Genomic DNA, 26,956 nt, shown 5'->3' on the forward strand with positions numbered 1-26,956 from the left:
GGAAAGGACGCAGATTTATATTCGATTAACGACGAGCATATCCCAAAACTATATGTGCTTTCTTCTACAACAATTACAAAAATAGAATGCTTCGACACCGGACTTTGGGATAAAGAATCAAAGCCTTTAATCTCTGTAATAAAGTCTCGGATGTGTCCAAACCCTAAATATTATGAAATTATAAGGTTCTTCGATTAATGATTCCATCATTGGAAAATAACAGAGTGCAAAAAACATATACAAATAGTACAATGGATTTTTGTAATTTAAGGGGACCCCCCCATTCTGGGTTTCAAAAAATCGATTTTTTTTATTCAATACAACCCTAAAAAATAATTTATGTTCATTGACCAGCCCATTGAAAACCGACAAAATTTGAAATCAAGAATGGGGGGTCCGCTTAAGTGTTTAATATGAGACAATTCCACTAAGAACATATAGTATATAAGTGAAATTCTGCCATATCATCCCATATCATTGTTCTATATCAGGTTTCTTTATCTTCTGAAGTTATGAAAGCAGCACAACAGGAAAAATCGGTTCCAAATGTAATTGTGTTCCAACAGCACAACGCCAGGTCACACACTTCGATTGTGACTCGTAAGACGTTCCGAGTGCTTGGTTGGGAAGCTCGTATGCATTCATCTTGAAGTCTGGACCTGGTACTAAGTGATTACTATCTCTTACTTTTTGTGACGAATCATTTTGCTGGAGAAAAATTCGCTTGAAGTAATCGACTTGGGTAAATCGACTGTCCCAGGACGAGAGTTTCTATGAGAGTGGCCTTCAAGAGGTAAATCGACTGTCCCAGGACGAGAGTTTCTATGAGAGTGGCCTTCAAGAGGTAAATCGACTACCCCAGAACGAGAGTTCTATGAGAGTTTCTATGATAGTGGCCTTCAAGAGGTAAATCGACTACCCCAGAACGAGAGTTCTATGAGAGGAAATTAATTTTAATTAATTTAAATTAACGCTCATGGTCACTTCTGACCCAACGATAGTCACTTTTCAACACGAAAAGTCAAGAGTTCGATTATTTCATAATACATGTTTCGTGTATGTAGATGATTGGCTCATAAATGGCGGAGAATTAAGAAAACGATAATAAAAGGCTAAGAACGGACTAATAATTTAATATACCACAGAGATATACTTTACCGTTTCAATATTTTGATCTTTTTTAAAAAATTATATAAAGGAGATCAACGTAAATTTGCTTATTGAATGAAAATGTAAATATTTTATGCGCTGCCAAAAACTAACATAACTTAGCACTTACGAGTGATATTCGCGCAACCCAAAGAGCATTTTAAACAAAGTCACCTGTCAGATGACAATGGAAAATTAAGCAATTTTACGATCGCAAGCCAAAGTAAAGAATAAATTTAAGAGAAAAACACAACAAAAGAATGTTTATTTTCTTCTGCTTCAAGCATTATTTAAACAGAAATGGCATTTTTATTACAGCAACGACGTTGGCGTATGCTTTATTTATGCAGAAAGACATTGAAGAAGAAGACAACGCTGAAGAGCCATTAAAAATGAATCAAAGCATTAGCAAAGTTGACCGGAGCTGATCGCTGCGGTGGATCGCGCAAGTATATAAGTGTATGTATGCTTGTATGTGTGTATGTTTATTTATATGTATGTATAGCCATCAAAAAGAAGGCAATAAAATGAAATTAAGAAGCTGCATTGTGTCGCGCGGAAGCTTTCAATTTTCAATTTCAAGTCAAGCAGCGCACAGAAATAAACATATAAACACACAAACGCTAACACCAACAAAAACAACAAACAATAAAATTTCTGCTTTGAATCAAAGTCAGTAAGAATGAATAAGCGAAAGAAGAAGAAGAATCAGACGCAGTTAAGCGGCGCTGGCATGGCATACGAGCGATGGAGCAATGCATTTACGAATATACAAAAACACCTACCCACACACCTACATACATACATACAAACAAACAGATAAAAACACCGATGTGTAACAAAAGTCATAAAGAGAATGTTCCGAAAGCAAAAAGCAAAAGCAATAATGATAATAATAACAATAGCCGTGCACTATATTCTATATCCGCATAATAAGCTATCGGACGATCTAAGATGAAAAGCTGAAAGGCCGCGCTGTGACGCGCAGGCGCAAAGACGGCAGAGCAGAGCAGTGTAGTGCAGGAGCATGGCGTTGCTCCATTTCAAATGAATGTCGGCCAACAAAAGTCAATGCAACAAAAACAAACAAATGAATAACAACAACAACAGAAAACATAAATTGACAATGGCATTGACTTTGAACGCATTGCTGCTGCTGTTGTTGCTATTGTTGTTGTTCTAAAGTGCACGCCACACGGCGATTGGGATTTGTACTATCTGTGTGGCGTCCAACAATTGACTTGTGCATGCTCAGACTTTTATGTATCGACAAGTATGGCGCAGTTGCAAGCATGTTGTTGTATATACATAAATGTATGTACTTGTTTTTGTTTGTGTAAATTCCTTTGTGTGCGCTGCATTGCTCGACAGCCGGCAACTTTAATTGCGTGTGTAGCTTGTAGCGCATTGCTTCGAAAATATGGCTCAAACGGGGCATTAAAGTCGCGCGGTCAGATGCCAGTTTTGATTGCTTCGACATACTTACAACAACAACTACACGCACACATACATCCGTTTGTAGTTTTTTCTTTGTTTTTGTTTTTAGTTCAGTGAATGTTGCATGCCTCCATGTAGCCGCGGCATTGGCCGACAACACATTTTTCGCCTTAATATGGTCGGCTCTTTGACTGTTAGCCGCCGCTTGCCGCCATTGACGGCTTTTCATTATTAGCTCATACTGAAGGCTAAAGAACAGGGAAGCGGCGAAATGCGTGTCTAAAAAAGGGGTTTATCATTACGATTGCTTAAAGAGAATTATGCTTAGCTTTTCAGCTTTATATTTGCGCATTTGTATTCGCATATGCTGGTCCATTGTTGTGGCAAGCGGAAAGTGATGCATGCTGCAGGGCTGCATAATTATGACTTTTCATAAGTGAGCTTGCTAAAATGCGTAAAGAAGCCTAAACACTAGGGGTTAGTATTAAAATTAAGGCACCTCTCTTCATATTGAAGATCTATTATAAATAGAGAATCCTAAGCTTTAGGCCTATTCCATAATATTAGACTATAGTCTATAGTCACTTACTTAAATAAATTGCTTGAAAATATTAATGTCAAATCAAAAAAAAATTTCTCATAGTATATTTTTGGAACGTCAAGTTCCTTGGTCTGTTGCCTTTTGCTATATTTCAAACCCAAAACTGTCCATCCACAATCTTCTATAAAAATAGATAAATATATATCGAAAATTGGACCATAAATATTTGTTATAAAGCTCCACCCATCCTTATTTCACTTCCTCTGACTCAGCACTCCTTGCATTAACTGATAAATAACTCAGTGTGCGCATAAATCTTTTACAGCTCCACCATTCAATTCACTAAGCTATCACACAAAAGAAGGTTACTCTAGCTATCTTCCAGCGTTAAAAAGTAGTACGTTAATGTGCGTATCATAAAATTATAATATAAGCATGTTGGCAGTATGTAAGTGAGCTCGTAAATTTCTAAGAATTTGCTCCGCTAGCTAAATTCCGCCTTCATTTCTGCAGGTGCATGCCACTTATGCCGTCAGCAGTTAAGTTTAGTGGAGTTAAGTTAAGCGGCGTTGTGGCAAGTTCATTGCAGCAAGCGTCATTGCACACAGATCCATACAAATATAATGCTTGCGACAGCCACTACATTTTCTTTCATTCTGCTGAATATAAAGTAATTTTCCGGCCCCTAAGTCAGACTTGAATGGCAAAATAATTATGTTGTAAATTCCATTGGATATATTCATGGCGAGAGTATATCCAAGCAACATTTTACAAATGTATTTTGAAGACTATCTTCTTTGAAGACTATCTTGTTAGCTAGAAAATCTAAAATGTTAGTCAGGTTAAATTTGTTAGCTAGACAATATAAAATGGGAAGATTTAGAAATCAGAAAAATGTTACCAATATCAAGTTGTCCATGTAAAAAGAAATCTTATGAGGACTTCCCTCTAGAGAAAACCATTATTGATTTATTTCATCATAATATTTGTTGGCAAATATCTCCCTTCCGCCTTTTTGTTTTTTTTTTTTTTTAATTTCGCGGCTATGTATAAAGCACTACAGAGCTCGTATCTGGCAATACAATACATCTTTAAAAGGTCTTGACATAACCTACAAAACAACGCTATGCATGATAAGTTTGGATATTAGAGTTCACTAACACTAACGCCGAAATTCGCTAGAAAAACGTTCCTTGATATTAATGATGTTTTGGGGGATGGTCTCTATCACTATGAACTGCGGAGGAATGGTTTCGATGATTTAGAGCGGGTGAAAACGACACCATGGATAAGCCAGCCGGCGGAAGACCTGTAACGACGAATACCGATCAAATCATGGAAAACATCGCGTTAGACCGGCATGTGGCATCTCGTGACATTGCCCAGGGGATGGGAGTTAGTCACCAAACCATTTTAAACCATCTGCAGAAAGCTGGATACACAAAAAAGCTTAATGTTTGGGTGCCGCATGATTTGACGCAAAAAAGCAAAAAAGAACTTCTGGACCGAATCTACGCCTGCGTTTCTGCTGCTAAAACGGAACGAACTCGTGGTCGATGGCCAGGGAATGTCCCAAACAGCCCAACCTTGATTGACGGTCGGGAAGGTTTTGCTGTGTGTTTGGTGGGATTGGAAGGGAACCATCCACTATAAGCTGCTCCCATGTGGGCAGACGCTTAATTCTACCATCTACTGCGAACAACTGGACCGCATGAAGAAGGCGATCGACCAGAAGCGTGCAGAATTCGCCAACAAGAAGGGTGTAGTGTTCCACCAGAACAACGCCAGACCACAAACATCGTTGATGACTCGTCAGAATCTACGTGAGCTCGGATGGGATGTTTTATCGCAGCCATATAGAGGCTTGTGAAAAGTGGCTGTCCGAGTTCTGCGCAAATAAGGAGACTAATATTGTGTTTAGTCACCTATGACTGATATCTTTTTTAATAAACTGAAGCCATCGTTTCGAATCTTTGCATACCACTTATAAACAAGATCTTCCAAAATCAACTGTAAACCAAAACTTAACGATTACTCACTATATTTGTTCTAGAACGAGTTAAAAAACAATCCGCTGATTCTGCACCAGAAAACAAAGGTTACATTATATGAGATTCAGGTCAAAGGTAATGGGATCTAAATTAAATTTATCAAATGGCAAAAGATTGGATCTAAATTTTGGAATTGTTTTTCTTTACTAGGTAAGAAGTCCACTTTGAAACACAGATGTATACAATTGTTTAACGCAGAAAGTGTGATTCGTTCAATATAGTCAAATTGCGGTCATTCACCGAAAGAAGATGTACATACGTATGTAGTATATATTTGAAACGGGAGAAAGTTTAAAATTTGTAAGCGGACTGCTTATGGGTTACAAGGCTCTTAACCATCATTCTTTATTTTCTTTCTGACATGGAAAAAAGATTTGTATTCAAATTTGAAAAACAAAGGAGTTTTCCATACAACTTTTAAGACCCTTAATCTATAACAACTATAAAATTAAATAACAGAAAATACCAATTCAACCCCAAAACTATTTAAGTGGTTTTACACAATGTTTGAGATGGTGTGCAAGAATCTGTAAGGAGTCTTTTACCATAAAATGAAAATGAAAACTAGATAAAATGAATTTCTCTATAAAAAAATTATTACTTGGTTATGTCGGAAGATCTGCTGATAGATATAATAGAGTAGTTTACTAATTTCTTAAGGAAAATTAAAAATTAAATATATTATAAACTAAAACCCTTACTAAAATATTTTAAAAGTAATTAGCATTTTATTTTTCATTGAAACATTATAATAACAACTACTACACGGTTGATAGTCGAAAAGTCCGTCAAGTAACTATTTGTACAATCGCTTAAACCACTTCATTAGTATTTACGAAAATTTCTGTGTTATCAGCTATGAAAACATTTACTGCCAATCTGCAACATGCCGCTCCGCCCCACTTAGCAAAGCCATAAAAATTGCAGCATGAATATATTGAGTAGTAAATGTAGGCACCGCAGGAATGATTCTCATTAAAACGCACTAAAAGAAAAACAACAACACACAGATTAGTGCAACGGATAAAGTGCGCGGAGGCTATGCATATTAATATGTATGAACATAGAAATGGTATATGTACAGATGAATGTAATATAAATATGTGCGTGTGTATGACTGCAAAGGTACATTACCATTCATGTGTATTTGTGTATGAATGTCTGTATTTTAGCACATTCATTGCAGCAACTAACAAGCGCGGCGTCGCATCGATAGCCTCGACTGCGTCTTCAGTCTGCTGATAAATGAGAAAATCGCACTGCACAGCGGTGAGTTTGCATAATAATTGGAAATCGTACGTCGTCAGCCAATTAACGAACCAATGAACGAGCATCGAACGTTGCACACACAAAAAAAACTGGCTACTTAATTTTTGCAGCGCCAATGGCGGGAAGTTAACAGCGCCACACACACACGGAAAACAAATGAACAAAAAATCAATGGAAATAAATTACTTACAAACACACGCTCATACATACACATAAATATATTCAGCTGTAACAATTCGAAAGCAATTGCCTTTTCGGGCAATATGCGGTGCGGCATGCCACAGCGTGGTGAACAGTTAATGCACCTACACATTGTAACAGCAACAAAAATGCAAAGCGGTAGCAATGACAACAACAACAATAGCAACAACAGCAGCAGCAGCACAGCGGTAGTGAAAAGCCATAAATGCTGCAACAACAATTAAAACAACAGGCACAGTAACAGCATGATTCCCGATAATTTGTGTTGGTGGTAAGTGTGTTTAGTGTTGCAACGAATAGTTGTCGAATAGTTCGTTTAGTTTGTGGGTATATGTGAGTGTGAGTTATGAGACAGCAATCGGTATGTCTATGGATGCGAACATATGAATACTGGACAATCTTGAGTGTTTGAGTAATTGAATGGAGGTTATGTTAGGTTGGGTTAGGTCAGGCTATAAGTAATGACTTAATTACCCTCCGGTGAGCTAATTAAGTAAACACCGTGGTATTTAAGGCTCAATTAGGGTTAGGCCATGCATTAAAGATAGTGGTAATGCAATTTTTCAACCAATTTCCGTTTAACTTCGATTCGATTGTCAGGAAAATGGAATACATTTACAGACCTTGGCAGTCAGAATATAAATAGGATGACAACTTTAATTAATAACGGCCCTGAGCCAAATCTTAGGCTCCATCGTAGTTGTGATTGCATTGTACTAGTTGACTTTTTATGAGTTTGATGGATGGTGCCTATAGAATTGTGTAAAAGAAACATGAGGCCGATGACGAATGTTGATATCAGGGGGTGTGATATGGAACTTGACTATGTGACGTTGTTGATTCGAACAAAGAAAAGGCAGACAATTCCGAGGTCACCAAACTTTACACCGATGATTTTAAGTAGATAGCTAGAATGGCTATGTAACGTCGTTGATTCGTATATAAATACGACATTTTTCAGGCTATCCTAGCCAATAGACCAATGTTTTTGGGTCAAAATGGATTTATAGCATTTTTAGACAGAAACTAATTGATCAATTAACTGGCCTCTGCTCGATTAAAACGCTTATTAAGATCGATTTACCATACAAAATAAAGATCTACATTAATTTTTAATTGAATTTTAATCGACTTGAAAATCAAGTGCAACTCTGCGACGAAGACGTACGATAAAATTGAACTTTTGATAAAAATTTAATTTTTTGATAAAAAAATGCTACGATAGATGTCGCTGCTAAAAATAGCAAGCAGCTGATGAAACTTACCAACTTCTTGTGAAAAGCAAAAACAAAAATGTATAACAGCTGATCGATTATCGAGTAGCCGGCAGTCTAAAAGACTGGCTGTTTAAAAACGCAATTAGATGTAATTTGACTTTAGCAGGTTTTCTTCAGATAAAGCATTTAAAAAAATTTAGGTCTAAGACAATACCACGCAAGCCTCAAATGAAACCAAATCTATAGTTAAAATTTTTCCGCCAAATATTTGGAAATTAAGTTCCAACCGAAATCGAATAGTTTCGCATTAAACACAATTAGAGACACTACTAATATTACAAAAACAACAAACGGTCCATTGCTGCAGTGGCTGGCCAACACTGATTACTCGCATTGTGGGCTCCACCGTTGCAGCTACTGGAGGCAAATATTTGCGCGCAACGGTTGACGACGATGCGACAATGGCAATGGCGGACGAAACTGGATGTGGCGAGCGGATACTACGAACGCGTTGCAACGCAGGGACGAGGCTCGTAACAAAAGTTGAAGTTGTATTGTACGGGCCATTTCCACTATTTATTAGCAATTGCTGGTTGACTGCGAGCAGCTGGCGTGTGGTGCAAATAGCCACACATATACGCGAACACCCGCCGGCCGGCTGTCGGCCGCCGGCGAATGGTGGGCCAAAACGTAACAAGCAAAAAACAATGACAACAAGAGGCCTTCATACATATATATTTAAGTTGTGGACAATAAAAGCGTTTTCATGGCTTTTTACGCGGTTTTGGTATTCACATTCTTGTTGTTGTTGCCGGTATACTTGTTGTTACTCGCGTTTACTTGTGTTGCCAGCAACAATTTCGCCGTTGGCAGCAAGAAAGTTTTCGCTGACTTTGTAGGTTGGCAGATTTGCTTTGGTTTTCATGTTTACATCGTTCATGCCCTCTCTTCTTCTCTCTTCACAATGCTGTAGCAGCATGTTTGTGTGTGAGTGTGTGTTTGTCAGCATGATGGCTGCATGTTTGCCGTTTAATTGATTATTTGCTTACTGAAATGTCAATGCAATGACAACTCAGCCACCAGGATTTCGCAAACAACGCGCATATTTAAATAATAAACTGGTTATGACTCAATTTCCCGAGTGGCTGGCGTGACAGCATTGCGTGCCCCACAGGCAGCAGAGCACACGCGCACACACTAACACACACATGTGCAAATATAATTAAAAACGAAAAGAAGTTGCAGACGAAGCGATATGTGCCCGGGGTTTTGATATCACGACTGCAATCGGCAACAAATAAAACTCTAATTTATGACATGATAGTGTGGCTAATTGGTCGTCTTGTAGTAGCTTTTTTGTTTTTTCGTAATCTCTTTTTTGTTTTTGCATTTGCAGACTCGCATTGGCATCCACATTGCGTCTGTTTTAGTGCCGCAGGCTGCCACTTACCTTCTGTATATATGTATGTATGCATATGAATGTGTCTTGCGTTGATTAAATTTACCTCGGGTTGGTGCGCATGCGCAGCAAATATTTGATTTGATTGCTAGCAATGTGTTATTTGTTAGTTGCAGATGCTAGCAATTTTCATTATTCAGCGCATTGGCTGCGTTGTGGCACACAAGTATGTATGTTTATAGGTAAGTCTGCGTTTTAGTTTGCAGCAATTTCATTAGTTTTTTATTTGCTGTTTTCTTATGTCAAGTATATGCTCCTTTCGCTAAAAGCTTACACTACATTCTGTTGCTGCGCTTTTATTTCCTCAGGCAAGTGGAATAATTACTCTTTTATTCAATGAGAATACAAATCTTTGTGGTTTTACTGTATGCTTAATCAAATGTACATTCGTATACATATTTGCTTTTGAAGGATTATGACTTTGGAGATTAAAAAAAACACAGAAGCAGAAATATAGAAATGTTGATATATATGTATATTTAAAAGCTCAGGTAATATAGTAGTATCCATTATATTTGTCACCCATTAACGACATGATATGTGTAAAGACAGTCGAAAGAAAGTGCACAAACATTATTATATTTGCATAGGAGGAAAGGAGCTATGACCAATATATTCGATAGTTAAACAGAAGAACAGGAGGCTAGACAAGATATAGCTCGACTTTGACACCTTTTCCATGAAAGTTACATTTACGTTACTGGAATGGATCAGTAGGGAAATACACCAGAAATCTTAAATTTATTGGTAAAGATAGTACAGAAGGGCTGAAGTCACATTTCTATCTAGAGCATCGCCCACTTATGGGCCAAAAACTATACCTTCGAAACTACTAGACCAATTTCAGTTCGTAACATTTCTTTGGCATCCCAATGTATAGTTTAAATATGAGTGAAATCGGATCACAACCTTCCCATGTAACACAATATTTAAGTCCACCTGATTCGTTCACTTTACAGGATATAAGTTAAGCACCAGTGAAGATTTCGGAAAAAAATGTTTGCACAAATACCGTATTTCTAATGTAGCGTATAAAAGTGACCGAAATCTGACTAGAACTTTTCAAGGCCCCAGATGCCGAACATGAGGACCTCGAAGTGTGCGTTTTTTTTTATTGAATATATGGGTAAATTTCTCAGATGGTCCTATGAAATTCAAAGAAGATGTGTTCCTTCCAACAGTGTGCGTTTGTGTCAAAAATGGGCAAAATCAGGCCAATATTTCCGTAGGCCCCATATCCTCATATTCGGATATGCAAACATCGGATGGACTTTATACCGTCTGTATCGGTTAATATGAGAGATATATCAACAAATTTAAGTGAACATATATTCATGGATGTAAAGTAGCTTGGTGGCAAAAATAGTTAAAATCGACCCAGGCATTACCCCAGACCACATATACTAAATATAATGATTTTCGTTATTTTAGTGGACTTTATGCCGAATATATGGGTAAAATTGTGTGTTATTTTAATAAAATTGAAGAAATAAATTGCGAGATTATGTAATGTTCGGTTACACCCTAACTTAGCCCTTCCTCACTTGTTTCCTTTACAAAATAAATTCATGATCCTGAAAGTCGGAAAACCTTTTTTATACTCTCGCAACAAATGTTGCTAAAGAGAGTATTATAGTTTTGTTCACATAACGGTTGTTTGTAACACCCAAAACTAAACGAGTTAGATATAGGGTTATATATATCAAAGTGATCAGGGTGAAGAGTGGAGTTCAAATCCGAATGTCTGTCTGTCCATCCGTCCGTCCGTCCGTCCGTCTGTGCAAGCTGTAACTTGAGTAAAAATTAAGATATCTTGATGAAACTTGACACACTTATTTCTTGGCACCATAGGAAGGTTGGAATGAGCAAAATCGGTCCACTGCCACGCCCACAAAATGGCGATAACCGAAAACACATAAAGTGCCATAACTAATCCATAAATAAAGCTATGGAAACAAAATTTGGTGTGAAGGATCGCACTATCAATTTTTTTGTGGAAGTGGGCGTGTCCCCGCCCCCTACTAAGTTTTTTGTACATATCTCGCAAACCAATAGAGCTATATAAACCAAACTTTCTGCAGTCGTTTTTTTCGCCACTTCCTCATGCAGTCCAAAAATGAAAGAAATCGGATCATAACCACGCCCACCTCCCATACAAAAGTTAGGTTGAAAATTACTAAAAGTGGGTTAACTCATTAACGAAAAACGTCAGAAACACTAAATTTCGCATAAGAAACGGCAGATGAAAGCTGCACGCAGATTTTGTCACAAAATGGAAAATGGGCGTGGCGTCGCCCACTTAGGGTCAAAAACCATATCTCAGGAACTACTCGACCGATTTCAATGAAACTTGGTGTAATAGTTTCCTTACATCCCAATGATATGTTGTGAAAATAGGCCAAATCGCTTCACAACCACGCCTACTTCTTATATACCAGAACTTTGAAGACAATCTGAATCGTTTACTTTACAATATATAAAGTAAGCACTAGTGAAGATATCAATGCAGAACTTTGCACAAATACTATGTTAATAGTGTGACAGCCCCATTCTAAAAATCACCGAAATCGGACCATAGGTTTTTAAGGCCCCATATATCGAACACGAGGACCTCGGTGCTTCTAACCTAATATTATGGTTTCCAACTTTCAATGGACTTTATACAATATATATGGCGAATATGTGGGTCAAATTGTGTATTATATAATATAAATAAAGTTAAATATATAAATTGCGAGAGTATAAAATGTTCGGTTACACCCGAACTTAGCCCTTCCTTACTTGTTATTTTTGTCATCAAAAATTTGGTTATTACCACCCATACGGCCTCAACAGAGAGAGCTGTTGATTAAAGAAAATGTTTTGGCACCAAGAAATGTTCGGAATTTAGTAAGACTTGTCATTATTAGGCTACTTTTGTAATATTCGAGTAAGATTTCAGGAGTGATTTCCCTGATTTTTGGTTAAACCTATTACAAATTGCCTTGACCATTGACCATAATCTACGAAAACATGTTCTTTTTCCACGATGTGAGAAGAATTCCAATTGTTAATGAAAAATTCTTTCAAATGAAGTCGAATATAAGGTTTTATGTTTGACAAAGACTCACTTGAAGTGACTATGATATCCAAAAATTAATTTCAATACTAATAATCAATTAAATTATTTGATTGAAACATGATTAGACTTATTTTACGGAAACAGTTATTTGAGAATTTAGGAATAAGGTTGAATGTTCGCAGGTAGATAAATTCTACAACACCTTTTATGAATGAATAAAACATTGCTCCAAAACACGACCGATGTTCACATACTCCATTGATAATACCACCAGTAACAGAGATACGTCAAAACCAGTAGCAACAGGACAAACATCGAGTTTATGTACCAATTTATGAAGCGTACAAATATTTATGCAAATTTCAAATCATCTGGGTGGTCGATCGGTTAACCAACAGTTCGAGAACAAGTAATCAACACATGAAGTATCAACAAACGCTGCAAGGCATACAAAGTGCATATCTGCCTTCAGGAGCCATTTGACAGCACCATTAAATCTTGATTAGTTTTGATCGATACTATCACCCAACACTCGAACATTAAAAGCTATTATGCGTCATAAATTAAATGGCATAGTTAGATTAGTTTCTTAATAGAGGCGCCCGCCTACACGGCCGCCAGCTAAAGCACGTAGCATGTAGTGGTGGCTCTTGTAAATTGCCGCTTTTAACAATTCAATTATGTTATTAAAGCAGCAAATAGTTTTTGCTGCCAACAATTATACGCTACGCGAGCGGGTGTATGTGTGTGGCACTTTTAAGCATTTTAAATTTAGTTGTACAACAAGTGTTCGACGCGCATGCGTACATGCCACACTGCAATAAACTTGGTTATCTTTGCTTTTATGCACATACGCGCTTAAAACCGCTATCGATTGTGGTGGCCGCGTGCATGGCAGGAGTGAGGCGACGTCCGATTGCAAATAAATTGCATGAATTAGCATTTTATGAATGAAAAAAGTCGAGGAGAAGAGGAGATGTATAAAATATACAAAATAAAAAAAAAAATAATAATAAAACACCAACAACCAACGCACTTTTACAACACAATCAGCTCGACATGCTGTCAATGAGCCATCAACTGGCTGCAACAGCTTCTATGTAAAACCGCCTGACTCCCTTGTAAGCCGACGCATGAGCGCCACAACCTGTTGCAAGTTACCGCATTACCGCTGTGTGGCATGCGTCGTTGTCTTTCATAGCTGCATTGCAGAATTTAATGAATATTTTTACGCACAACAGCCAACAGTAGTTAACTGTTTAGTGGTTTTGTTGTAGTTGGGAAGACTGCGCCTCCGCTAAAGTGGGTTTGATTGACTGACTGACTTTTATGCATTTCAATGCGGCTCTTCAAACCGGTATGTGAATATGTTTTGCGGTTTTATGCTGATTTTGCGGTAAATTTCTATTCATTTTTGCTTTGTTGTTGTGTGTGTTGCGTAGCGGTGGTCAAACTCAATCAAAGCAGATTTATGACTAAGGTTGCTTTCGCCCATCATTCAATAATGATGCTTAATGGTTTTGTTTGGAAATTAAAACTGCATAGGCTTTATCAAATGAGTGCATGTACCAGTTTGTGCTCCGATAGGGTGTTACAGAGGCGCTTTTGATGAACCTGCAACAATTTGAAAATAATACTCATATTAAGTATGCATCACCACATGTTGGTGTCGGTGAGTACAAAAAGCGAGTGATGTGGTCAATTTTCATGCATACTTTATATGGAAGAAATTTAAAGGAATAAAGACTTAATTTTAGATCTGTTACACTTGCCGATGTTATTGCCAAGAGTTGCTATTATTTAGTGTGTGAATTCCGTTTAGAGTCCTGATTGGTAATCGTGAACCTGGTTGAACCTTATTTTCGAAGCCTTTTGTTCTTCAGTGTTCTTGAAGATGGATGACTTTATCGCATGACCTCAACGTTTCACGGTATTCTCCAAAAACAAAAAAACTGACTGAAGGGGCCTTGGTGACATAATCTATCATCCTTAAAGGAGATTATGCTTTAATTTCCAATAAAAAATGTGGTCTGTGTTGCCTCCTATCTCAATAGTCAGCGACCATAACCGAAAAATCTTATAAATCTGTAAATCTCTGCAATAAAAGAATATCTAATATGGTTCAATAATAAAATCTACCAACTTTGACTAAATATGTCTGAGGCTTTTTTCATGTTATGAGACTTTTAAGGTTATTTTTGAGATTTTGGAAAGAGGTAGCACAGGAAATAGGATACATGAGTTCAAATGCAATATCCAAACTTTCCATATGTTCCAAAGAACTAAGAAAATAGATGAGCCATTAGTTATTGTAAATGATCGATTGTGATCTTGGCTTAAGAAATTTGTTCATAAAGATATCTGCATTGAAGAATTCATCATAGATATTGTTAATTGAGATTCTGCAAAGAGGCGAGAATAATGAATCAGATGATGGATGATAAGAACATCAATTAATTCGACGAAAAAAAAAAATAGACAATATGTTGTCTAGGGCATGCTTGTGTAAGGACATTCTAAGCATGAGGGAGGTACATATGAAACGAAAGGACGATAATCCTTTAAAATGAAGAAGAAGGGTGAGTCAACAGCTGGACACATACATATGTGCACACATTAGAAAAATAGTCTAAAATTTTAAGGCGAACGCAATCAACCTTTAATAAAAAAAAAATTACTTCCAGTATTAAGTAATGATTAAGGGGTAGTCAGGATTATCAAAAAATCAATTTTTGGTTTTTTGCACTTTCGTTATGTGTAATATCTAAAAAATATTCTCTGAAAATTTGAAGTTGATCCAATATTTGCTTTTCGAGTTATTCGACAAGTAACAAAGAGCGCTCGGGCACTCCAAAACTCTCGGATGAAAGTTAAAATTATTTTAATGAAATTTATACAATTTTTAGAATACATAATAATACTTGTCCGGTACGGAGCTTTCTTGTTTTTTTCTAAATTTAAATTTTTTAAGACCAATTAACCGTCGATTTTCCCGAAATCTAGAAAAAATTTTCTCGGGCCCCCATTTTGTTAATTTAATTTTTTTAATTAATAACAAAAAAGCTTCGATACGGTCCAGAATTACCTATTTATAAAACTAATTTTTCTTATCCGATTGACTTTAGATGAATCTACAAGGACTTATGATTGTCATCGCAAGGACCTTTGTTTGGAACAGGGTCAACAGAAACAGCTATAACTTTGGATGTTATAAATTTATTTTTAAAATTTTCGTGATTTCAAGTCAAACCATTGTGTGATAATGCCATATTATTACTGTGTAAACTATCATGATTTTATAGCAAAATAAAATACTAAAAATTCTAATTTTTTGTGTCTCTGACTACTCCTAACCTCTTAAGACAAGTATTCTCTTCAAATGTTTATTCATTTAGAAGCAACATTAATTTGAAAATCATTATCAATGCATTTAACAATAACACAGTTCCACTAAAATTTCATTGTACAATAACCACATAGAAAATGATAATAAATGCAAGCATCATCACTTTGTGATTAATATTGGAAAATCTTTTAATTACAAAATGTGAGCAGATAGCTTAAAATTTCGAAATCAAAATTCTTATGGACAATACAAATGCCAAAGCAGAAAGCTAACAAGTAAGCATGTAACAGCAGTGCTGCTTATTTTTAACGCATTTTTGTATTCATTCGAAATGATCGACTTCTAGACTTCAACTGGAGCGCTTGATATTCGCACAATAATCGTAACGATTTCCTTGCCCATTCAACATTGAAAATGGATAAGTAATAGGAGCAACCCAAAACCAAAACCCAATCGACCACAACCAACACGATTAATCACTTTGGAATGTTGTGTTGCAAGCAACCATGTTGCTCTTTTTGCCATTGTTGCAAGCATTATGTGCGCTGTTGAAAGCAAGGATGTTCTTATTGTTGCATATGAGTGCATCGAAGAACTGCAAAGTAGAAATAGTTATAAAAAGATAAGCAACAATGTGTGGTCATTCTTAAATTATTGTTGTATTGCTTATATACTTGGAATGGAATGAAATCCTTGCTCTTTGCTGTTCCTCTGCAATATTGAAAGAATGGCTACACATACCTTAGGTGAAGAGTGGCAATAAAATATGTATTTCGTAAAATCTTGGCAAGCTTCATTGGCCAGTAAGTGAATACGTGAATCAACAAAAGTCCTTATAGCTATGCACATACTGTACTGTATATACTGTATATTGTGCTGTGATTGTGCTGTGGTTGAATTGACGACATTAGGTAAAGGACAAAGACATAGGTACATTGAATATTTTCAGATACTATATATATTCGAATGACGTATCTTATATCAGTGACTGCTGATTTTTGTTTTCTTGATTCGCTGAATTTTGTTGATGTTATTGTAAAGCTCATATAGCCCATTAGAATCCCTTAGAGCATATTAGGCCCAACGTTTATAGAGACGTAAATATTTTGGAGGATATTTCTCTTGAAAATTAAAAGAGTCTTGCCAAATGGTGTGTCGATTTCAGTTTTCATCATTTCTGGTCAGTAAGTTTACTACGATATGATAAGGATTTGTTGGCAGAAGATCTTCGTATCAGGAACGGCGAAACGACTCCAACGTTATGGCTTGCATAATTTGTTGTGCTACTGGAACTATTTCCATAGGCTCCATGAAAGCTAGGGCTCGGATAGATCCTTTCATATTATGACTGAGAAAGATTTTATACCCTGAACAGGGTACATTAAGTTTGTCACGAAGTTTGTAACTCCCAGAAGGAAGCGTCGGAGGCCCTATAAAGTATATATATAAATGATCAGTATGTTGAACTGAGTCGATTTAGCCATGTGCGTCTGTCCGTCTGTCCGTCCGTCTGTCTGTCTGTATATATGAGAACTAGTCCCTCATTTTTTAAGATATCGTTTTGAAATTTTGCAGATGTTATTTTCCCTTCAAGGAGCTGCTCATTTGTCGGAACTGTATCATATAGCTGCCATACAAACTGAACGTTCGGAATCAATGGCTTGTATAGAAAACTTCCGCATTTTACTACATATCTTCACGAAATTTGGTGTGAGTTATTGTTCATAGAAATAATTTAATCTCCGAAAAAATTGTTCAGATCGGTTCACTATACATACTTACTTACTTACTTTTTCTTACGTTTTTAGATTTGCTTAAACACATAGTTACTAAAAGAAATGCACCTGTGAAGGGTATATTAGCTTCGGTAGAGCCGAAGTTAACGTTTTTTCTTGTTCATACTTAAAGTTAAAAAAGTTCGTAAATCTGTTTCTATCGGATCTTTCCAATGTCGGTTGTCTTCTACTAGGTCTGAGGTCAGATAAAGCTCAATCAATTCGTTAATGTTGGGCTTTAATTGCTTCTTAGCTCTATTACTCTATTTTAATTTCATTATAACAATTGACAACTTCATTTAGCAAATTGGAGTAGTATTATTTCCATAACTTATGTGTCAGCCAAAGAATCTCTTTCTTAAGTACTTCCGAAATTGCAGGAAGTTCTAATTTCTTAGATACTCAATTTCAGTTGAGTTTATCTGGATTAAAATATTGAAACTGATAGATTTTAAGTCCTTACACAAAGTTTTTTCTTTCGTACCAACGATTTGTAACTATCTGAAAAGATACGAGGTGTGCTGAAAAAATAATAATTTTAGTTTTTTGAATTTTTTCGATTTAAAAGCTGTAAGACTATCGTTGGTTCCCGCCATTCGTGTTACTCCCAGATAAGTATCCACAATCAATTTAATCAAGTTTTTTAAGTGTTTTGTCAATGATTCTTGGCAATTATCTACACAAACTTATACACAAGTAAATAGTAACACGTTCCACGCAGCAGTTGAGTTGAAAATGCTTCAGCGCCATACTACGCTTAGTTGAGTTGCCAATACAGCATGACGTTACAGAGATACTACCAAAGAATACAAACAACAAAAAATATCGAACATTGAAGTATGTGTCCATAGGTATATGTATGTATATGCCTTGGAAATCGGCCACAAAAACGCAGACACAATAAATGCACCCAAAAGACTAGCTCAAAGCAATCGGAGCAATCATTTATCTACGCTATTTGGTTGTGGAGCAAAGGGAAGTCGCTTTTTATAGCATGGCAAAGCCGAATATGTGTGCTCCGTATGTCCTTTGTGTTCACCTGAAATCGCTTTTACATGCATGGCTTGTGAATTGGTAATGTTCATATAGTTTCCCTACACTTTGTGGCACTTACACACATGTGTAAGACAACCCTTCCCCACTTTAACTAAATATACACACACTACTTTTTGCATGCATCACTGAAAGTCATTAGACCGATAAATGAATGAGTAAACTTCCAGCGAGTGTCACCATAATATGCGTCGCCAGCTGGCAACACCAAGCACGCCAGAGCAACAACAAAAAGAACAAGCCATCAATGAAAGTCATCAATAAGAAGTACAACAATTTCGCTTAGCTCACTAATACATATGCATGCACGTGTGTGTGTGTGTAAGTATTTGCTGAGCTCTCCCCCAATTCAGAATTCACAAGTAAATGTGAAGGTTGAAAGCAGTAGTTTGGCTGAAAGCCTGGGAGTGGCATGCAACCTTCAAATGTCATGCTAAGCGCAGCTCTTCAAACAGACATGCATATCTAGATAGCTATTTATTTGTGTGTATGTATGTGTGGGCATGTGTGAGTAAACGCCAACTTATTTGTATGGGATACCGTGAGCCAACCGTGTGGTTGTTGGTTTAGTTGTAGTATTCGGTGTTGAGTGCAATCTTGTGTTCAATTTAACAGCATCTTCAAATCGAATTTCAATTTCCTTTATTGCAACTTAACGTTGCAGCAATCCTTGTCCCGTCCCCCTGCACACACGTCTCTTCGCTTTATTTGACTAGTTTCCTATACTCCCATGGAGCACTGCGCGCATAATACTCGCTTTTATTTTCCTTATGCGCTTCATTTTCCACACAGATTTCTCTATATATACTCTATTCTACATTTTATTTCTTATTTCCATGTGGCATGTTGTGCAACAAACAAGGTAGAACAGCAGCGGCAGCAGCATACAAACAGCCAGCGTTGTTTGACGCGCTGTTGCATGCTGTTGTTGCCACAAATGCTTAGCGAAATTGACATTGACACTGTGCGCCTGACTTGTTGGCTGACGGCTACCTAGCTAGAGCTCGTTGGCTAGCCAAACCCCGCATCGGCCCCACTGACCAACGGACCACCGCAGTTGAGTGCTCATCCGTCTAACTGACTCCCTGTCGGCCAATTGCGCCGCTCTCATTGCTCTTATTTTGTACAAGTAATAGTCGTTGCAGGAAGGTCGGATGGTGAGTAGTAGTATGGAAACATTATCAATTTATAAAACTTTGTTGCTAATGAACTTGGCATACAGCTAGAGTGTGAGTTATGTAAAGAAGTTGTTTACAAACAAATGTGAATGGAGGCAATGATACATATGAAAGTATGTGCAACCCAATAGAGAATTGTAAACTATATTAAAAGCGAAGAGAATTTCTTGGTCATTAATTTGAAGTAAATATTTGAACTCAACACTGGATAGGAACCGAATTTGATTAATAGAGAGAGTGTTTCACTAACGAAAGAACAATCTCATTTTAGTATGGAGAGATCAACAGTTTTTTGAGTACTTTAATACAGTGGAACTTCCATAACTCGAAATGAAAATAAGTGAAAATAGAAGTCAATTTCCTTTCATAAATTGAACTTTTCGACTAATGCATAATAATAATATTTACAAATAAGGAAAGGCTAAGTTCGGGTGCAACCAAACATTTTATACTCTCGAAATTTATTTAGAGATTTACCTATATTTTCGATGAAAAATTACCCTTAGGCTTTGAGTTCTTCATGTTTGATATCAGGGGCCTTGAAAAGTCATGGTCCAATTTTGACAATTTTTCCACAAGTGATGTCACAGCTCAAATACAGTATATGTGTAAAGTTTTATTTCGCCTTATGTATACATTATAAAGTGAAAGAATCAGAAGGATTCAAAAATGAGTTATATGGGAAGTAGGCGTAGTTGTGAACCGATTTCGCCCATATTCCACCAGTATTATCAGGGTGTCAAGAATGTGTTATATACCGAATTTCATTGAAATCTGTCTAGTAGTTCCTGAGATATGGGTTTTGACCCATAAGTGGGCGACGCCACGTCCATTTTCCATTTTGTAAAAAAATCTCAGTGCAGCTTCCTTCTACCATTTCTTATGTAAAATTTGGTGTTTCTGACGTTTCTCGTTAGTGAGTTAACGCATGTTTAGTAATTTTCAACCTAACCTTTGTATGGAAGGTGGGCGTGGTTATTATCCGATTTCTTTAATTTTTGGACTGTATAAGGAAACGGCTAAAAGAAACGACGAAAGTTTGGTTTATATAGCTTTATTGGTTTCCGAGATATGTACAAGAAACATATTTGGGGGCGGGACCACGCCCACTTTTCCAAAAAAATTACATTCAAATGTGCCCCTCCCTAATGCGATCCTATGTTCCAAATTTTGTGGGCGTGGCAGTGGTCCGATTCCGCCCATCTTTGAACTTAACCTTCTTATGGTGCCAAAGAACACGTGTTCCAAGTTTCTTTAAGATATCTAAATTTTTACTCAAGTATATGTGTAAACTTTACTCGTCACCCTGATCACTTTGGTATATATAACCTTATATCTAACTCGTTTAGTTTTAGGACTTACAAACAACCGTTATGTGGACAAAACTATAATACTCTCTTAGCAACTTTTGTTGCGAGAGTATAAACATTTTACTATCAAGGCAGAATCTTAAAAGAGTCATTCTATATCGTATGGAGGCGAACAATAAGTATGATATTGCATTTATGGAGTGCATAAATCATGTAACAGAGGCATGGGATACAGATGTCAAGAGCCAAAAAATAGCAAACTACAATAAACAAAATTACAGAATATTTGGTTTAACGTATGTACATAAAACTTTATGAGAAGTAAATACATAAAACTGTAACATAAGTAAATACATAAAATCTATATTTTCCAGCTTTTGAAAATTTGTATTTTTTAATGAAAAGAAAAGAATTTTTGTGGATTATAGTGAGTTAAAGAAGTTCCACTGTATATTCCTTATTGAATTATTTTATGAGTTCCCGGTTCTAGAACGATCGACTGGTGGTTGCAAATGAAACCTTCAAAGTAAAAAAAAAACTAAATCTAAATCAGCTCTATGCAGAATTACAAGAAAGATCTAGATCTAATTTGACCATAGCTCCCATTGATTAAACGAATTTGCCGAATCGTGAGATGTGCTTATCAATTCATCTTTGGAATAAGCATTCAGATTTGCTATATAAATAACCGATTGTTATTCTACACTGGGTTATACTATTCTATAATGTAGTATTCCGTAACGTCATTTCATAATACTTGTGTGGCAGCAATGGCTTAATTTGTTAATATGTGCTAACTGCTCGATTATATAACTGCTATGCATGCGCACATAACTCATAATCCAATTAACGCTAACAGATTTTCTTACTGAGGTAAGTTTACACGATATGACATAATTTTAACAAGATGGAACTAACATAATACTGTCAGTTGTTCTTATGGCGCCTAGAAGCTTCAGATTTATAGAAAAAAGAGTAACTAGCTACAGAAAATTAAGAATTGTACGCCTGTAAACAAATATTATTCTTATTTTCTTATATTTTGTTAACGAATATTTATGAGTTTGCGAAATAAAAATCATAGCATATCTCTCAATATTCAGTATTTTTAAAATGTAATTATAATAATTGAATTGAACTCACCACTCACCATGATTTCCACTATGCACCAAACTTTGGCAAAACGCAATAACCGAGCGATGAAAGCTCTTCAGATCAGGTTGTTGGAGCATGAAGCTTACGCGCACGACGACCATTTTCACTACAATAATTTTCACTCATTTTTTTCATTACTTTTATTTATATTTGCACTTTTCACTCATTTTTTTCTTTACTTCACTGATTTGCACTTATACTACTCTCATTTATTGAAAGCACTATTGAGGACCTCATATTTGATGCCCAAACCTTTTCTCTTTTTCACTACACTTCCCTAAAACTAACATTTCCACTATGATTTATTTTATTTTTTCACTTTGATGATTTTATTTATTCACAAAACACATTTCACATGATTTTCACTAATTTCACTGATTTTTCCGCGAACCGGAATAAATTGCAATGTTCGTTGCCGCTCTCACAATCGTCAGAATTGTTACTGAGCTTTGTTTGCCGATAGAGTTGCCAAAGTCTTTGCATTGTACTATTATTTCTTTTTCTGAAAATATACATAAACATTTAAAATTTATTAATACTTATTAATAATAATTTCTTTTTTTACAATAATTTCACTATTTTTTTTTCTATACAAAAGTAGCTTTCCTGCCAAATGATATTTCGTTGAATAATGACAACTCTATGCTCTCTCTCAACTGTTATTCTCTTGGTTTTTACGATACAGTTAGCGAATGGGGGATTACATAGTTATTGTTATCAGAACATATTATACTATCCATATTATACTATATATCAAATAACAAAAATCAAAAGCTACGGGTACATTTAGAAATCCTGTCATTCGGATTTTTATGACACTTATACAGTCTGAATGTCCTTAGGTTATATTGAAGGAAAGTTATGATAATAAATAATAATCAACATTTTTAATATTCGGATTTTAGTATGAAATTTCTCAATCCGCTGAAATTTTAAAAATTGAATGTGAATTAGTTTGTTTTTAAATACGAAACTCACCATTGATGATCGGAAAACCGAGGATCTTTGCAGGTAGTTGCTAATCAAATAACGAGTGAATAATAAGTGTAGAAAAACAATGGCTCTCAATTATTTTCATTGATTCTAATTCAATATACTTCAATTATTTTTTCACATGACTTTCTCTCATCTAATTTCAGCAACTCAATTTACCGTTTTTTCCATACTTATTTTTTTTTCAACCTTGTATTATGTTTTTACTCTATTTCGATCTCTATATTCGTACTTCACTTGATTTTCCAATTTCAAAATAATTTTCACAAACGCGAAACTACTCTCTCCAATGTCAAAAGGAATACTGGGAAGCTTTTGCGTGTGTTGCCAATTTTTTTTTTAGGTGAATTTTGGGATTTGTGGGAATAAAACTGGAACAATATTATTCAAATATAATTTAAAAATTTAATAGAAATTTGAGAAAAAATAGTCTGCATTATTTTTCAACGATTTGCACATTTTGCAAACATTGCATGATGCAAATTGTAGGAACAACAATAATGCGCTAAATCAGATTTCCACCATGCCTACTTGTCATAGTATTTTCTTTAAATAATGGCAACACTCTTATCTCTCTCAATTGTAATTCTCTTTGCTATTACTATTGGCTAGTAGTGAATTAGTTACAGTTTTTGTAATCGCTCATTAAGATGCTTAACTGACTCCCAGAAGCTCTGCTCTCTATTTTTCTAATCATTGACACCTTCTACCCAGTCATATGAGCGTGTTTAGCGATAAAGCAATTTCTGTCGTTTAATCTCGTACGCATGGTATTTGTTATTCGGCTAAAGGTTACTTTGGCGTGTTCCCAAGCTTTTCTAATTATTATTTTTTTGCAGATTCGTAAATTATACATACAAAATTAAAGAAACATTTTGATGGAATTGCCATTTGAAACAGTTATCGATGAGTGGTTTCGAATAAGAATGAGTGAAGAAGAGAACTTCCAATAGTGAGTGAGTGACTTGTAAATTTCAATGTTTCTAACATTATTTGCCGTTACAGAAATTTCTTTTTGGTAATTGACAATTTATAAGATTTATTTTATATAGTACGCTCATATACATCATTTTCTCTTCGTTGTTTTGATGCTAAAGCTCCAGTTACCGATGCTTGACTTGACTCAGCTTCGAAAAATTTGGCTTGGAAAACTTAGATGCAGTTATACTTCACACAACTTCAACTTCAGCTGTTATTATTATAGTTTCTGGGTAGAGTTGCCAGATGTGCAGATTTAGCTTTAAAATTAAGTTTTTTAAATTAAAATATCACCAAGATTGAAGATTTTAAAACTAGTATACAAAAAAATCTTCACTATTAGGAAATCTGTGAACACGTGAAGATTTTATGTTTGAAAGAAAACTCTTTAATAAATATATGAATATAGCTTTGAGCAGAATACCACAAAAGAAACGTGCACACATAGTTCAGTCTTTCGATATTTGGAATTGTTACAATATGTAATAAATTGGAGCCAGCCAAGCGTATATATGATAGGTGAATAAATAATTTATTCAAATTGTATTTGAACAATTACAATAAATTCGCAAAATATTTTTTTTCTTGCAGAGATTCGCAATAGTTATGTTTCTGTTGTAAAAATTACCCTCATATCGTACCTATTTGATTTTATTTGTTTATTGCACTTAAAGTTAAACAAGTATTTGCGTTATAAATAAAATAAACGATTTTTTTATTAAACACATTAAAAAAATAATTGTTGTGAAAAAGGTATTTTCCTCTGAATTATCTTATTTTTTCTTTATTTGAAGATTTATAAATATTAAAGATTAGAATTTTAACATATTTAATTTTAACTGAAAACATTCAGGCAACACTGGAATAGCGTCATAATGAGAATGAAAAGAGAAGCAGTGAGAGAGGGAGAGCAGTTCAAATGTCAACGTAACTTAGAGTTCTAAATTCAACAGACTTTCAAGTCAAGTCATGCGTTCAATAATCAAATACATGCAAGGCCCATTAAACGGATCTTTTATGTGACAGTTATCAAGTCTCTCTAGGTCAAGTCAAGTATCGGTAACTGGAGCTTAAGGGTACTTGCAGAGTGGATGCTCAAAGCCAAGCCGATCGCAATGCTGACGAATGCGAGAAATAAGCTTCAAAGCTGTGAGCATACATTATCATAGGAAATCTCACAGATAGCACAGAGTGGACGTTCACGCTGACCAATGCGAGAAAAACAGTTCTGATGTGTTTATTGGCGTCGTTTCGGTTTTTCGTCCACTCAGTAGGCACCCTAAGTAGTTCGGAAGTAGCAAGGACGGAGAAGAGTTCATGTAACTTAAGATGAGTTGCTCAATTCTCTCATACCATCCATTTCTTTTGTATTTGCAAATGGTAGGTCATATCACATTCACCTCACTTTTAATGCTTCGAAAATTTAAAATAAAATGAATAATAATTGTGAACATGTTAATTAATACCTCCACCACTATTAAATAACATCGATTGTTTATAAATTTTAAATATTATAAAATCATTTAGTGTTCATAAGTGTTTTTAAAATTTCAACAATATCACCTTAGATTAAAATAAACTTTTCATAAATAACTCGAATTTGGGTCAGTTGCACCTATAACAATTTATGTGTGTTGGCTCTCAAAATTAATTGGAACACACTTCAATAACTTCTGGCCACTTGGCCTACAAGCCAACAGTGGTGATGCCCCAATTTGTCCAACTGAAAAAAAAAAGTTTGTAGTTTGTAGGCATAAACTGATTTTTTGTCTTTGTAATTTCCTGATGAAATTACAAAAATTGCCATTCTTTTGTAAGCAATAAATTCACATATGTTCGCAGGATGTAGCAATCAATTTGTTGGCTGTTGTTGGTTGTATGGCTTTGTGTTTGTTGGCAGCAGCAGATAAAACTGCCTGTTGCAGTCACCGCTGAATACACAAAATATTTTCATTTTTAATTGGAAAAGCATCAACGATATTAGTAACCAACTAAGAAGAACAAAAGCGTTGCTTTACTGATAAAATATTTAACAGCCGTGCTAGACTAGATGCTGCCGACGGTTGGCCAATAATCCCAACATATTCGAATACAATCACGCCTGAATTGTTGCCAGCGAGCAGTTTGTTGCCGAGTGTGGATATTCAATTGCCGTACAGCTCAACTGAAGTGCCGCGCGAGCGTGTGAGAGGGCCGTGCAATAGCTTAGCAAATTTGTGCCGATTGTGTGAAAGTCAAAAAGTCCCAAACTGCTGACTGCAATGCGGCCCCAGATAGTGGAGATATGAAGTGGTGGCTGCCGTCGCCTGCTGAACTATGTAGACAGCATGCCATCAGGTCGCCGTGGCGTCGCGCCACAACGTCACATTCTAAGCATTTGCAACTGTTGCAGATTGCAGTGCCGGCGCATGCCGATGCAGGCAGATAACCGTGGCGAGATGAGCGCATAGGCCATGGCCGCCAAAGGCCGACTAACGCAAGCTGTTCACTGGGAGCACTCGAAGAAGAGTGCCAAGAGTGACGTCGATTGAGGTAGCATGCTTGAAGTAGGAAGGCGTTAGTTAGTGTTTAAGCACTGGTCTCTATTTTAATTGCCGACAATGGCAATTTGTAGGCAGCGCTAAGCTTTCAGGGGAGCCGATTTACTAGAGTACATACAAACATACTGAAATATATATCTTTTGTACATCTGGCATTTCATAATTCACAGTTCTATGCTTGCTTGCTTTCCGGAATCTTAAATGTTGTAAAAATGCTGGCTCATTCAGCGTCTGAGTGTCCCA

The 26,956-nt window shown here is 36.0% G+C and overlaps 1 protein-coding gene across 1 annotated transcript in view; it reads right to left on the bottom strand.

Annotated features, from left to right (window-relative positions):
* The window catches only part of LOC128922610 (uncharacterized), a 367,146-nt gene that overhangs the window by 70,457 nt on the left and 269,733 nt on the right, over positions 1 to 26,956 (bottom strand). Inside the window, exon 6 of the transcript XR_008471798.1 lies at positions 22,191 to 22,704. The gene's annotated coding sequence lies outside the window, so the exon portion shown is untranslated. The remainder of the gene's footprint in view (positions 1 to 22,190; positions 22,705 to 26,956) is intronic.

The sequence above is a fragment of the Zeugodacus cucurbitae genome, chromosome 6, assembly GCF_028554725.1.
Source record: "Zeugodacus cucurbitae isolate PBARC_wt_2022May chromosome 6, idZeuCucr1.2, whole genome shotgun sequence".
Taxonomy (NCBI): domain Eukaryota; kingdom Metazoa; phylum Arthropoda; class Insecta; order Diptera; family Tephritidae; genus Zeugodacus; species Zeugodacus cucurbitae.